The following is a 12,982-nucleotide window of genomic DNA, read 5'->3' as shown; positions in this document are numbered from 1 at the left end:
AAAGCTAGTGGATTAGATGGAATTCCAGTAGAGCTATTTAAAACCCTAAAGAATGATGCTCTCACAGTGTTGCATTCAATATGCCAGCAAATCTGGAAGCACCAGCAGTGGCCCCAGGACTGGAAAAAGTCAATCCTCATTCCAATTCCTGAGGGTAGTACTAAATAATGCTTAAACCATCAGGCAATTGCTCTCATCCCATGCCACTAAAGGTCATGCTTAAAATACTGCATGCCAGCCTTCAGGATTATGTAAACCAAGAACTTTCAGATATCCAAGCTGGGTTTAGAAAAGGCAGAGGAACCAGAGATCAAATTGCCAACATCTGCTAGATCATACAGAAAGCAAGGGAATACCAGAAAAACATCAGCCTCTGTTTCATCAACTACACTAAAATCTTTGACACTGTTGATCATCAAAAAACTGGAAAGCTCTTATAAAAATAGGAACACCAGACCATCTTACCTGGCTCCTGAGAAATCTGTATATAGGTCAAGAAGCAAAAGTTAGAACCTTGTATGGAACAACTGATTGGTTCAGGATTGAGAAAGCAGTAGTATGAAAGGACTGTCTGGTGTCACCCTGTTTATTTAACATATATGTTGAGAACATCATGAGAAATGCTGGGTTGTTTGAGTTGCAAGCTGTAATCAAGATAGGCAGGAGAAACCAACAACCTCAGATATGCTGATGATACCAGTCTAACAGCAGAAAGTGAAGAGGAACTAAAGAATCTCTTGATGAAGGTGAAGGAGGAATGTGAAAGAGCCAGCTTAAAATTAAAAAAAAAAAAACAAAACAAAAAAAAAACACAACTAAGATCATGGCATCCAGCCTCATTACTTCATAAAATAGAAGGGGAAAACATAGAAGTAGTGATTGATTTCCTCTTCTTGGGCTTTAAAATCACTCCAGATGGTGACTGCAGGCATGAAATCAGAAGACAATTGCTTCTTGGCAGGAAATCTATGACAAACCTAGACAGTGTGTTAAAAAGCAGAGACATTACTCTCCTGAAAAAGGTCTGTATGCCAAGGCTATGGTCTTTCCAGTGGTCACATACAGTTGTGAGAGCTGACCATAAAGAAAGCAGAGGGCCAAAAAATTGATGCCTTTGAACTGTGATGCTGGAGAAGACTCCCGAGAGTCCCTTGGACAGCATGGAGATCAACCCAGTCAGTTTTAAGGGAAGTCAACTCTGAATACTCATTGGAAGGACTGATGCTGATGCTGAAGCTCCAGTGTTTTGGTCATATTATGTAAACAGCCAGCTCTTTGGAAAAGTCCCTGATGCTGGGAAAGATTGAGGGAAAAAGGAGAAGAGGGCATTATTAGAAAAGATGGCTGGATGGCATCACCAGTGCAATGCATATGAACTCCAGGGTATGGTGAGGGGCAGGACTCCTGGTATGCTGCAGTCCACAGGGTCACAAGAGTTGGACACGACTGGGCAACTGAACAACGTGAATAACAAGCAACTTATCAACATATAACTATAAAAGATGTGTTATTTTGACAAATTATGCCCTGCCTGATATGTGATCTGATATGCAACCTGCCCTTTTTACATTACCACTCTAATTCTCCTCTACTGAGGTCCAAGTGATCTATGTTCTAATTCACCTGGTGAGGTCCCTCGCTATGGATGGCCAGTTAAAATGAACCAACATGTGGCATTACATACGATAGCCAAGATAACCTAAATACTCATCAATGGATGAAAGGATAAAGATGTGGCGTATACATACAATGGAATACTACTCAGCTATAAAAAGGATGAAAGCTTGCTATTTTCAACAATGTGGATAGACCTTGAGGGTATTCTGCTAAGTGCAAAAATCAGATGGAGAAAGAAAAATACCATAAGATTTCACTCATATGTGGACTCTAAAAACAAACAAGTGAGCAAAATAAATTAACAGAACAAACAGAAAGAGAAGATAAAGTAGTGGTTAACAGAAAGGAAGAGGTGGGGGAGAGTGAAACTGGAAAAGGGATCAACTGCATGGTGATAGATGAAAACTAAATTTTTCTGATGAACATGCTGTAGTGCATAGATAAGTAGAATATAATGTTACATACATGAAATTTATATAATATTGTAAACCAATGTTACCTCAATGAAAAATATCTAAAAAAAAACCCCACCAACATGGATTCCCACTTCTACCTTCACCTTCATGCCCATGTGAAATGATATCCTCTACTTTCTTTTCAGGTTGAAATTCTTCTGGGGCCTGAGGTTGAACTCAAATATCAATGACTCCAAATGCCTTTTCAAACTAATCTCACACAGAAAAAACCTTATTCTCTTGTTATCATAATAATTTGGTCTTATTTCCTTTATTATTCCTATTATCAACCAGGCTACTGTCCAGTAATATGAAAGTGTTCAATAAATGAATGTTTAATAGAATAGAATATTTTAATAAAAGGAAAGATATTTTTATCAGAGATACAAACAACCTAAATATCTATAAACAGATGAATGTTTTTTTTAATGTGGTATTTTTGTACAATGGAATGTTAATCCATTTTTAAAATGAAGGAAATTCTGTCATATATGACAGCATGGATGAATATGGAGGCCATTAAACTAAGTGAAACAAACCAGCCACAGAGTGGATAGTGATCTTTCATTGCAGTTTTAGCTTGTGTTCCTCAAATGGTTGATGTTCAACATTTAATCATGTGCTTATTTGATGTCTGTATATCCTACTCAGAATAATGTCTGTGTATGGGTTTTGCCCATTTTCTAGCTGGATAATTTGTTTTTTAATGCCAGGTTTTGATGGCTTGAAAAATATTATTTGGATACTAGTCCTCTGTTGAATATATCATTTGAAATTATTTTCAACCAGGGTTTCTTTTTTCTTTTTTTTTTTTGTACTCTAATCAGATACTCTTGCTACCGATTATGCCAGGTGAATGCATGTTCCAGAATTGCTGTACAAAGGTTAACTGAATAAATGAATGAAAGCAATAATATAATTACTAGCATATCAGGAGGTCTGTAAGGATCCTGATGACAGCATAATGATTAGAAGACAGGGTTGGTTATATTCTATTTGCTGAATTATAGAAGGGTAGAGGAAGAGTGAGAAAAAAAAAAAACAGGGAAAGAAATTTTCTTATTTAAAACAATCTTTTATATGGCACTTAGTTTAGAAATGTTTTCATACTTCACTCACACATTAAAAAAAAAAAAAAATCCTAAACTGGAATTCCAATTGAGCTATTTCAAATCCTAAAAGATGATGCTGGGAAAGTGCTGCACTCATTATGCCAGAAAATTTGGAAAACTCAGCAGTGGCCACAGGATTGGAAAATGTCAGTTTTATTCCAATCCCAAAGAAAGACAATGCCAAAGAATGTTCAAACTACTGCACAATTGCACTCATCTCACACGCTAGCAAAGTAATGCTCAAAACTCTCCAAGCCAGGCTTCAACAGTACATGAACCATGAACTTCCAGATGTTCAAGCTGGATTTGGAAAAGGCAGAGGAACCAGAGATCAAATTGCCAACATCTGTTGGATCATCGAAAAAGCAAGAGATTCCAGAAAAACATCTACTTCTCCTTTATGGACTATGCCAAAACTTTTGATTGTGTAGATCAAAACAAATGGGAGGAAAATCTTCAAGAGATGGGAATATCAGACCACCTTACCTGCCTCCTGAGAAACCTTTATGCAAGTCAAGAAGCAACAGTTAGAACTGGACATGGAACAACAGACTGGTTCCTAATACAGAAAGGAGTACGTCAAGGCTGTATATTGTCACCCTGCTTATTTAACTTATATGCAGAGTACATCACGCTAAATGCCACGTTGGATGAAGCACAAGCTGGAATCAAGATTGCTGGAAGAAATATCAATAACCTTAGATATGAAGATCACACTACCCTATGGCAGAAAGGGAAGAAGAATTATAAAGCCTCTTGGTGAAAGTGAAAGAGGAGAGTGAAAAACTTGATGTAAAGCTCAACATTCAGAAAACTAAGATCATGGCACCTGGTCCATCACTTCATGACAAATAGATGAAGAAACAATGGAAACAGCAATTTTTTGGGGGGAGGGGGTCCAAAATTGCTGCAGATGGGACTGCGGCCATGAAATTAAAAGACACTTGCTCCTTGGAAGAAGAGCTATGACCAAACTAGGCAACATATTAAAAAGCAGAGACTTTGACAACAAAGGCCTGTCTAGTCAAAGCCATGATTTTTCCAGTAGTCATGTATGGATGTGAGAGTTGGACTTAAAGAAAGTTGAGCACCAAAGAATTGATGCTTTTTGTTGTGTTGGAGAAGACTCTTGAGAGTCCCTTGGACTGCAAAGAGATCCAACCAGTCTAACCTAGAGGAAATCAGTACTGAATATTCATTGGAAGGACTGAGGCTGAAACTCCAATACTTTGGCCACATGATGGGAAGAAGACTCATCAGAAAAGTCCCTGATGCTGGGAAAGATTGAAGGCAGGAAGAGAAGGGGATAACAGAGGATGAGATGGTTGGATGGCATCACTGACTTGATGGATATGAGTCTAAGTAAGCTCCAAGAATTAGTGATGGACAGGCAAGCCTGCCGTGATGCAGTCCATTTGGTTGCAAAGAGTTGGACACAACTGAGTGAATGAACTAAACTGAAATAACTCAATGTAAAGCATTTATTCATTTGCACAACAGTCAGATTACAAATACCTACTGAGTACATATTCTGTACCTGGCTCCAGGCTGGGTGGCACTGGAGGTTACACAGATAAGAAAGGCACAGAAGAATTCACTGACAAGGTTGGCAAAGTAAGAAGGGACAAATAGCCTGCTATTTTTTGTTATGGTTGTGGCTTTGAGTGAAGATATGTGCTGATCCAAGCAGAGGACTGTTAGTCCAATATTTCTGTCACAACAAAAACACTAAGAGTAATAACTAAATTTATCAAGCACTTACTAAAAATAGAATACTGTTCTAAGTAGTCTGCAATTAATCCTAACAACACAATATAAAGTGATGCTATATTAGGTTGACAGATTAGCAAGAATCAAGACTTATTTTCATAGTTGTGGGGAGCAGGTGGGATCTATCTATTTACCTACCTATCTACCTATCTAACTATATCTATCTACCATTATTATTATCTAAACTCTCATGGGCTACTTGCAGATGCATAAATGATCATATATTGAATTGTATGATTAGTTGTAACTCAGAATCTATTTTATTCAAGAGAATGTAATGTGACCGCCTCCTCCTCAGCTCTCCATCTAATGCCATGCTCATAAGATTTTGAACTAAATGGTATTCCTAAGTCTCGGGACATAAAGCCAGCTTATTGCCCTATCCCATTTCTGAAGGATGAACTTGGTATGTTCCCTGGGTAGATAAGCAACCATTGAAAATCAAATGCTACATGTCAGACAAATTGCCTCTGTGTAGTGCTCAGCTGGAAGAATTAATTGCCTTTTGTGCGGTTCTGCGTGAACTGTCAGTCCACTGTGGCATATTACTGGGAAGAGAGAGAATAATGGTCTCATAAATCTTTCAGGAAAACTTTCTACTTGTTGCTTAACTTGAATGTCTACCAGTAAGTTTCATTTGCTCTGAACAGAGGAACTATAATTAGAGTATTCTTAGATAGAAGTGACTATTAATACTATCATCAAAATTATTTTCTTTTTTACATTTCCTACAATAGTTTTTCCTTTAGTGTAGCATTATTAACTTCCCTAAGAAATAAAAGTTCTCTTGATGTCCTGTTAATATTAAGTTTTCTGAAATGTCTTTATCCGTTTCATTTGTTAATGTAATAAAGAGTAATTAGAAGTTGCTGGACTGTCTTACTCTTTTTTTCCTCTTTCTTTTTTAAATTATGAAAGTATGATAGTACATTTACAGGAGGCTTGGAAAATACAGAACAAAGTAACATACAATTCCATTATATATTACAAATACTTTTTAAGTAGATAAATTATGATTTTTAGTTAGACTTCCAATATCAAATTCTCAAAGATTAATAGAGTGAATATACAGAAGGGTAGAAGAATATATGGTAGACTTGAAAAGCATTATGAACCAATTCAACATAATTAAGACTTATGCAATTTTCACACAACAGTACCAGGCTGTTTTATTCTAATACCACAGTACACAATGAACCTCTTCTTCATATATGGGCAAAATATGTAAGGTTTGGCTGATTTCCCGTATCATAATCAGAGCTGAACAGTGGAAGCTGGATAAGATATGGAGTTAGGCAAGGTTGATTTGGATCCTAAATCCACTAATTACAGTCACAGTGATATTAAAGTGTTTTAAAGTTTTGTTACTCAGTTGAAGGCTGGACTGTTAGGTGAAGTCTTTCTTATGAAATCACTAGGCACCTCCTTAATTCCTCGTTGTATGACAAATACATTTTCCTTCACTTTTAGCCTGACTTGTTTGGGCAAAAGTTATAGCCTTTAAAGTTCAATTTTTTGTATTATAAAAAGTGTGCTCATGATGTATAAAATATGAAGAGCTCATATTGTTTCACAAGTAATATTTGACTCACATCATAAAAATTTTACATTCTCTATACTGGAAATCAATATAAATATCTTCAAGAAATAGTTGTTCAATTATTTAACAAATGAATGAATGAAGGTCGAAGCAATCTGGAAATTTAATCAATGAAGATATAGGCTTGCCAAAAATATAATGTACTTTGTTTTTCATCTCATTAATCTTTGATGTTGTAAATATTGAATCTTAAAATATATGGAGAGAACTTTTTATTCTCACGATTATTTGTATTTGAAGATGAGGTGCTTCTGTGTTAACCATGGTTTATAAATCTTTCATGCATAATGAATATTAGAGAGAATTTGGCTTTTTGCCATTATATGATTAGGAAAGTGATGCTCATGGCAATTAATCACAGGTAACTTAATTGATAAAAGAGATCATGAGATTGCAGATACATATCAGAGTATTTCAAACACTTTCTTTCAACAGAATTCTACTCTAGTTAAAATCATTAGAAATCCTACACACACACACATGCAGATATGCACACATAAATATTTATACATATATACAGAACTGCTCTCATGAAGAGTGACAGGAACCTCTCTTCTCATTTAAATTTCTTTTGTACTCTTACTCTCATTTCCTTTGCCCAATGTTCCCTAAAAGATTCTAAATAGCCCTAGACGATTCATGAGAAGATTTGAAAATTATTAGTTTTATCTCTTCCGATCTTAAAATTGAGTAGTTATTCAATTTTTTCTTGCAATTTCATTGAGACATGATTGACATACAGTGTTATACATGTTGGGCTTCCCTGGTGGCTCAGTGGTAAAGAATCTGCCTGCCAATGCAGAAATTGCAGGGGATTCAGGTTCAGCTCCTGGGTCAGGAAGATCCCTTGGAGGAGGAAATGACAGCCCACTCCAGTATTCTTGCCAGGAAAATCCCATGGACAGAAGAGCTGGGAGGGCTACAGTCCATGTGGTTGCAAAGAGTAGGACACCACTGAGCGATGGAGCACACCTGCAATGCTATATATGCTTAAACCGTGCAGCATAATGATTTGACCTTCATACATCAGCAGATGGTAAGTTTAGGGAAATTATATTGCCTCATATAGATACAATATAAAAGAAAAAGAAAAAAAAATAAGATTTCCTTGCCATGACAACTATAACAAACAGCTGTGTTAATTACATTAATCATGTTGTACATTACATCCTTATTACTTGTTTGTCTTATACGTGGAAATTTGTACATTTTGATTACATTCATCCATTGATTAGCTATTCAGTTATGTAAATTATATGTGATTTTTAAAAAGGTTAGATTAATTTTATATTGCAAAATAATATAAAAATAGAAAACTACATAATACAATAAAATTATGACTCAAAATCATATAAATTGCCTTTCTGGCTACTTTAATTAGTCTTGATGATAAAATCTGAAATGAGAGTTTTATCATAAAAACAACTGCAGGAGATATAAGAAATCAAACTGTCCAAAGATGAGAATCCTACTATATTTTAAGCATAGAAGATTACTTCTTAGCTTAGTAAAATTGATGGAATTTTGACTCAGTGATAAAAATGTATCTCAATTTTAAGGTATCTTGAAGAAAACAGTTAAGAATTAATAGTTAACGGAATTGTATACTTTTTACAATGTGACCAATGTTTATTCTAAATTTACAGTAGATTTACACTAACACACTTACTGAAAGAATGAAAACTGTTGAAGCATTTCTTTGTGAGACTTTGTGAACCTCCATGACTCACATGGTCATAGTTTATTTTCCAGTCTTTTCCTGGCATCATCCTTTAGAAGTGAAAAACTAGTGCATCATAATTCACTTAACTACCTAGAATGGGAGTGGAGCCGATGAGATAATTTCTGGCTTTTATTTTCCACTAACTTTATTAAGCATAAAGTTAAAGTTTGTTTTTACTAAATAATCTTTAAACAATAGCTCAATGTAAACCATGAGTTTGATAGATGTCCTAGTAAACATAGTTATACTATTTAAGAACACTAATAATCTAGGAAAAGCTTGCACTAATCTAGCAAAGTTAATGCTGGTCTTTCAAATAATATTTCTAAACTGAGCAGATTTGTGAGTTAAATTTTATAAATCAAATCTAATTAATTGATAGAAAACAGAGCTCTGATTTGGAGAGGTTCTTAGAGGCTAAGGAAATAATATGGTTGCCTAAGGCATATAATGGCAGAAAAGCAGGGTACCTGATTGAAAACAGTTACTGATAATGAAAGACATTAATCTGAGTGTTTGGAAAAATACATACACATATATGTATATATGGAAGCAGTTTTGCTTTTTTTAATTTTCCTTTGGAGATTTTATATACATACATACATGCACATATATATGTATATGAGGGGACAATATTGTTTATTATATTTGCAAGGATGCAAACTTTTTTAAAAAATTAGTTAAAATAGCAGCTGTATTTTCAGCCGTGTCTAAAACTGAGTTCTTAAAAACTCCACAGCCTTTTCCAATAAAAAGTCTTAATTTGAGATTCAGAGCTTCTTTCCTGATAGGAGTAATTATTTTTTATTTGTTGTGGGCTTCTCTGCATACATAATAAGCAGGAGATTTTGTAGTACGTGTGTGTGCCTGTTTTGTTTGAATATGACACAACTTTGTTTGCCTTAGCGTGTTAATAATTCTGCCACTGTAGAGGAAAAAGATGTGTGGCTATGCAAGCCATAATTATCTACTAAATACATTATTTTCCTTTATTAAACCTTTAAGAAAAATATATTGAATCTTTTTCTATTTGCTGTCAACCATTCTATATAGATGTCTTATAATATCCCCATGGATTTTATAGTTATTATTTTAATAACATCAAGAGTTATTATAAAACTCTATTTCTCAATTTTTCCAATTTTAGCAAAGTTACATTTGTAAGAAATATGTTTAAAACTCCTGTAAAATTCATTTCTGCTGCACAAATATATGTGTGCTATAAGTTTACTTAGTTTGTATGATTAAATATGTCCCTACAAAGCTTTTCTTCAATTTTCAGAGCAGTTTGTATTCAAATTCCTGATCTGTCAGACTCAGACAATATGTAATTTTGGGGTAAACTACTTAAACTTGAATTACTTTATCTGTTAAACATGGATGACAGCAGTACTGTAAACATTGCCAACTCATAAACTATTATGAGGATTAAATCATTATGGCCAACATAAATCAGTCATCAGATAACTTGGCTTATAGTAAGCAAAGACATATTTGCAATCATGACATCAAACTTTCTCCCTATCTCAAAGGGAAGGCAATGAAGTTTTTAAAATACGAAACTCTTGAGTTGCAGTTTATAATATATATATTAAACTATTGAAAACTATGTTGTTGTTGTTGTTGTTCAGCCACCCAGGTGTGTCCGACTTTCTGCGACCCAATGGACTGTGGCATGCCAGCTCTCCCTGTCGCTCACCGTCTCCCAAAGTTTGCCCAAATTCATGTCCATTGCATCAGTGATGCCATCCAGCCATCTCATCCTCTGACACCCTCTCCTTCTCTTACCCTCAATCTTTCCCAGCATCAGGGACTTCTCCAGTGAGTCAGCTGTTCTCATCAGATGACCAAAATGGCTGGAGCTTCATCATCAGTCCTTCCAATGAATATTCAGGGTTGATTTCCCTTAAGATTGAATGGTTTGATATCCTTGATGTCCAAGGAGCTCTTGGGACTCTTCCTCAGCAACACCATTCAAAGGCATCAATTGTTTGATGCTCTGCCCTCTTTATAGGCTGGCTGTTACAACGGTATGTGACTACTGGGATAATTAAGCTCTGGACCTCAGTTTCACCATCATACTTATTTATCTCCAATGTTTTGTGAGATTCGTGAGATGAATTCCCCCTATCATGGTTTGAAATTATTATATTTCCCCCATATCATGCCACATAAGAACACAATGAAAATAAGCATCATTATTTATGAAATTATATGTGGCAGAAAATACTACCTACAGTGTATAAGTTGTTTTACAGGGGATTTCTGAAATACTCTATAGTTAATTGGTTTCAAAGATAAAATGTTGTTAGCTAATGGAAACTGTTTCCTCTGGCATTAATGAACAATTTCCCAAACAACCCTTGATTTTATATTCAGAACTGGGATTCTCTGAGCTTTCAACTCCCAGAAATCTTTAATGATTTCTCAGTCTTATCTACTCATAAACACACCTTCAAGTTATCTTTTGACTGATCTGTCCTTCTAAAGGAGCACAATAAAGCACTCCTTGTGTCTTGCTATGGCTATGAAGAAGTCTTAAATCCTTTAAACAAATGGTTACAATCTCATTGTCTCATCTACTTATTGGCACTAGAGCTTCTTGTCATTCAGTGCTGTTGAACTTGTAGTGTCTCAGAGTCACAGATAAGCTTTGAGGAGTGGAGATAAGTTTTATTTGTTATGGGCAATAAAACCAGCATCTCCAGTGACTATCTGAAAATGAGGTATCTGATGATGCAGATCCAGTCAAGCAGAACACAAATCAAAGCAGAGTCTGAAGGACGAGGTATTGGAGGCATATGTGATGTAAAAATATACACAAAGAAATTATGGGGCAATGAGAGAAAATCAGAGAATAGGGAATCAAGGCTAATAATACAGATTCTGTCATGAAGAGGTGAGAGGAAGCATAAATTTTCCTATCAAGACTTCGGATAATGTCAGTTTAATACATTTTTAATGAAAACAAAAAACTGTTCAGCTTCATTATTTCTCATAGGCCTCTCTTCTATGTATACATCACAGGTCGTGTGGATACATATTCAATTGTTATGAGTCTTACAGGTAAGTAAAGTCTAAATGACGACAGAGGATGAGATGGTTGGATGGCATCACTGACTCAATGGACATGAGTTTGGGTAAGCTGTGGGAGTTGGTGATGGACAGGGAGGCCTGGCGTGCTGGTGGTTCATGGGGTCGCAAAGAGTTGGACACAACTGAGTGACTGAACTGAACGAACTGAAACTCTAAATATTCTTTCATAAAATGTTAAATCCTGTATTCGGGTTTTGGAGATATAGATATTTACATATATTTTGCTTCATATGGTTCGTGAGCATGTGTGCTCACTTGCTCAGTCAGGTCCGACTCTTTACAGTCCCGTGGACTGTTACCCACCAGGCCCCTCTTTCAATGGGATTCTCTAGGCAAGAATACTGGAGTGGACTGCCATTTCCTCCTCCAGAGGATCTTCCCTACCCAGTGACACACTCAGATCTCCTGAGTCTCCTGCATTGGCAGGCATATTCTTTACCACTGAACATAAGGGAAGACTTCATAGGGTTAAATTAATATTAATTTTTAAAAATTTACTGTTTTGTCATTGATAGTGTGTTCCATTTTGTCCTTATAACCATTTACTGGGGCCTGGAATGGATCAGGAGTGTTGGAACACAGTTAAATCTCTTATGAGAGACCATCACAACATGATACAAGATATCAGCTAATAACCAGTTAGAGCAGTTAGCAACTTCCACCTTCAGGCATTTCTTCTTATAACTCCAAAATGCTCTCAAATTAGTCCAACAAATAATGTGTATTTGTTTAATGTGGTTATTAATGTTTTAAGGTTTTTTCCTAGGAGGTATAAAGCCAAGGAAAATTAGTTATTGTTGTTTGAGAACAAAACAGTCAAAAGCACTTATGTTATATTTATTATGTTAAATACATGTTATATTTATGGTCATAAGTTTATTTCAAAAAACTTGACTCTTCTATAAGATAAATAAAATCTAATATAAATGAAGTATAAAGTTGTTAAATATATTATTAATTCTATACACAAAGAAATTAACAGTATAATATTAATGTATTAATACAATATTGATATTTTCCTATAAATTCTTAAACTTCTTTAAAAATACTGAATGTTTCCAATATGCATTGTCTAAAGAGGCAAAGTGAAATGGATCTTTCATTACATCTTTCTTAATAAAATCTAAGTTAGTATGGGACTTCCCTGGTGGTTCAGTGATCAAGAATCTATTTCCCAAAGCAGGGGATGGGGGTTCGATCTCTGGTCAGAGAACTAAGATCCCAGATACTGAAGGGCAGCTAAGCATTATGAAGATCCTGCATATGGCAATTAAGATGTAACACAAATAAAATAAATAAATATTTTTTAAAAATCTAAGCAAGTAAAGGGAGGGCATTTTTACTTGTTCAAAATATTATTCAGATAATCATTGAAATTCTCACATTTAACCTGTAAAACTTGGCACAGAATCACTGAGCCCCTTTATTATGCAGTTGTCTCTCAGTTTCTTCTCAATAACATCTCTGGCTTTCTTGTCACCATTATATAATATTACAACAATACCTGGGAGGGGCCTATAGCAATGAAATTTTCTGGAGGAGGCATTGTCAGCTCCCTGCCATTGACCTCTCAGTCCAGCCCTGCTTCCTGGCTCAACTGTAAACCGTA

This window comes from Budorcas taxicolor, chromosome 22 (assembly GCF_023091745.1).
Source record: "Budorcas taxicolor isolate Tak-1 chromosome 22, Takin1.1, whole genome shotgun sequence".
NCBI classification, from domain to species: domain Eukaryota; kingdom Metazoa; phylum Chordata; class Mammalia; order Artiodactyla; family Bovidae; genus Budorcas; species Budorcas taxicolor.
This window is presented reverse-complemented; position numbering follows the sequence as displayed.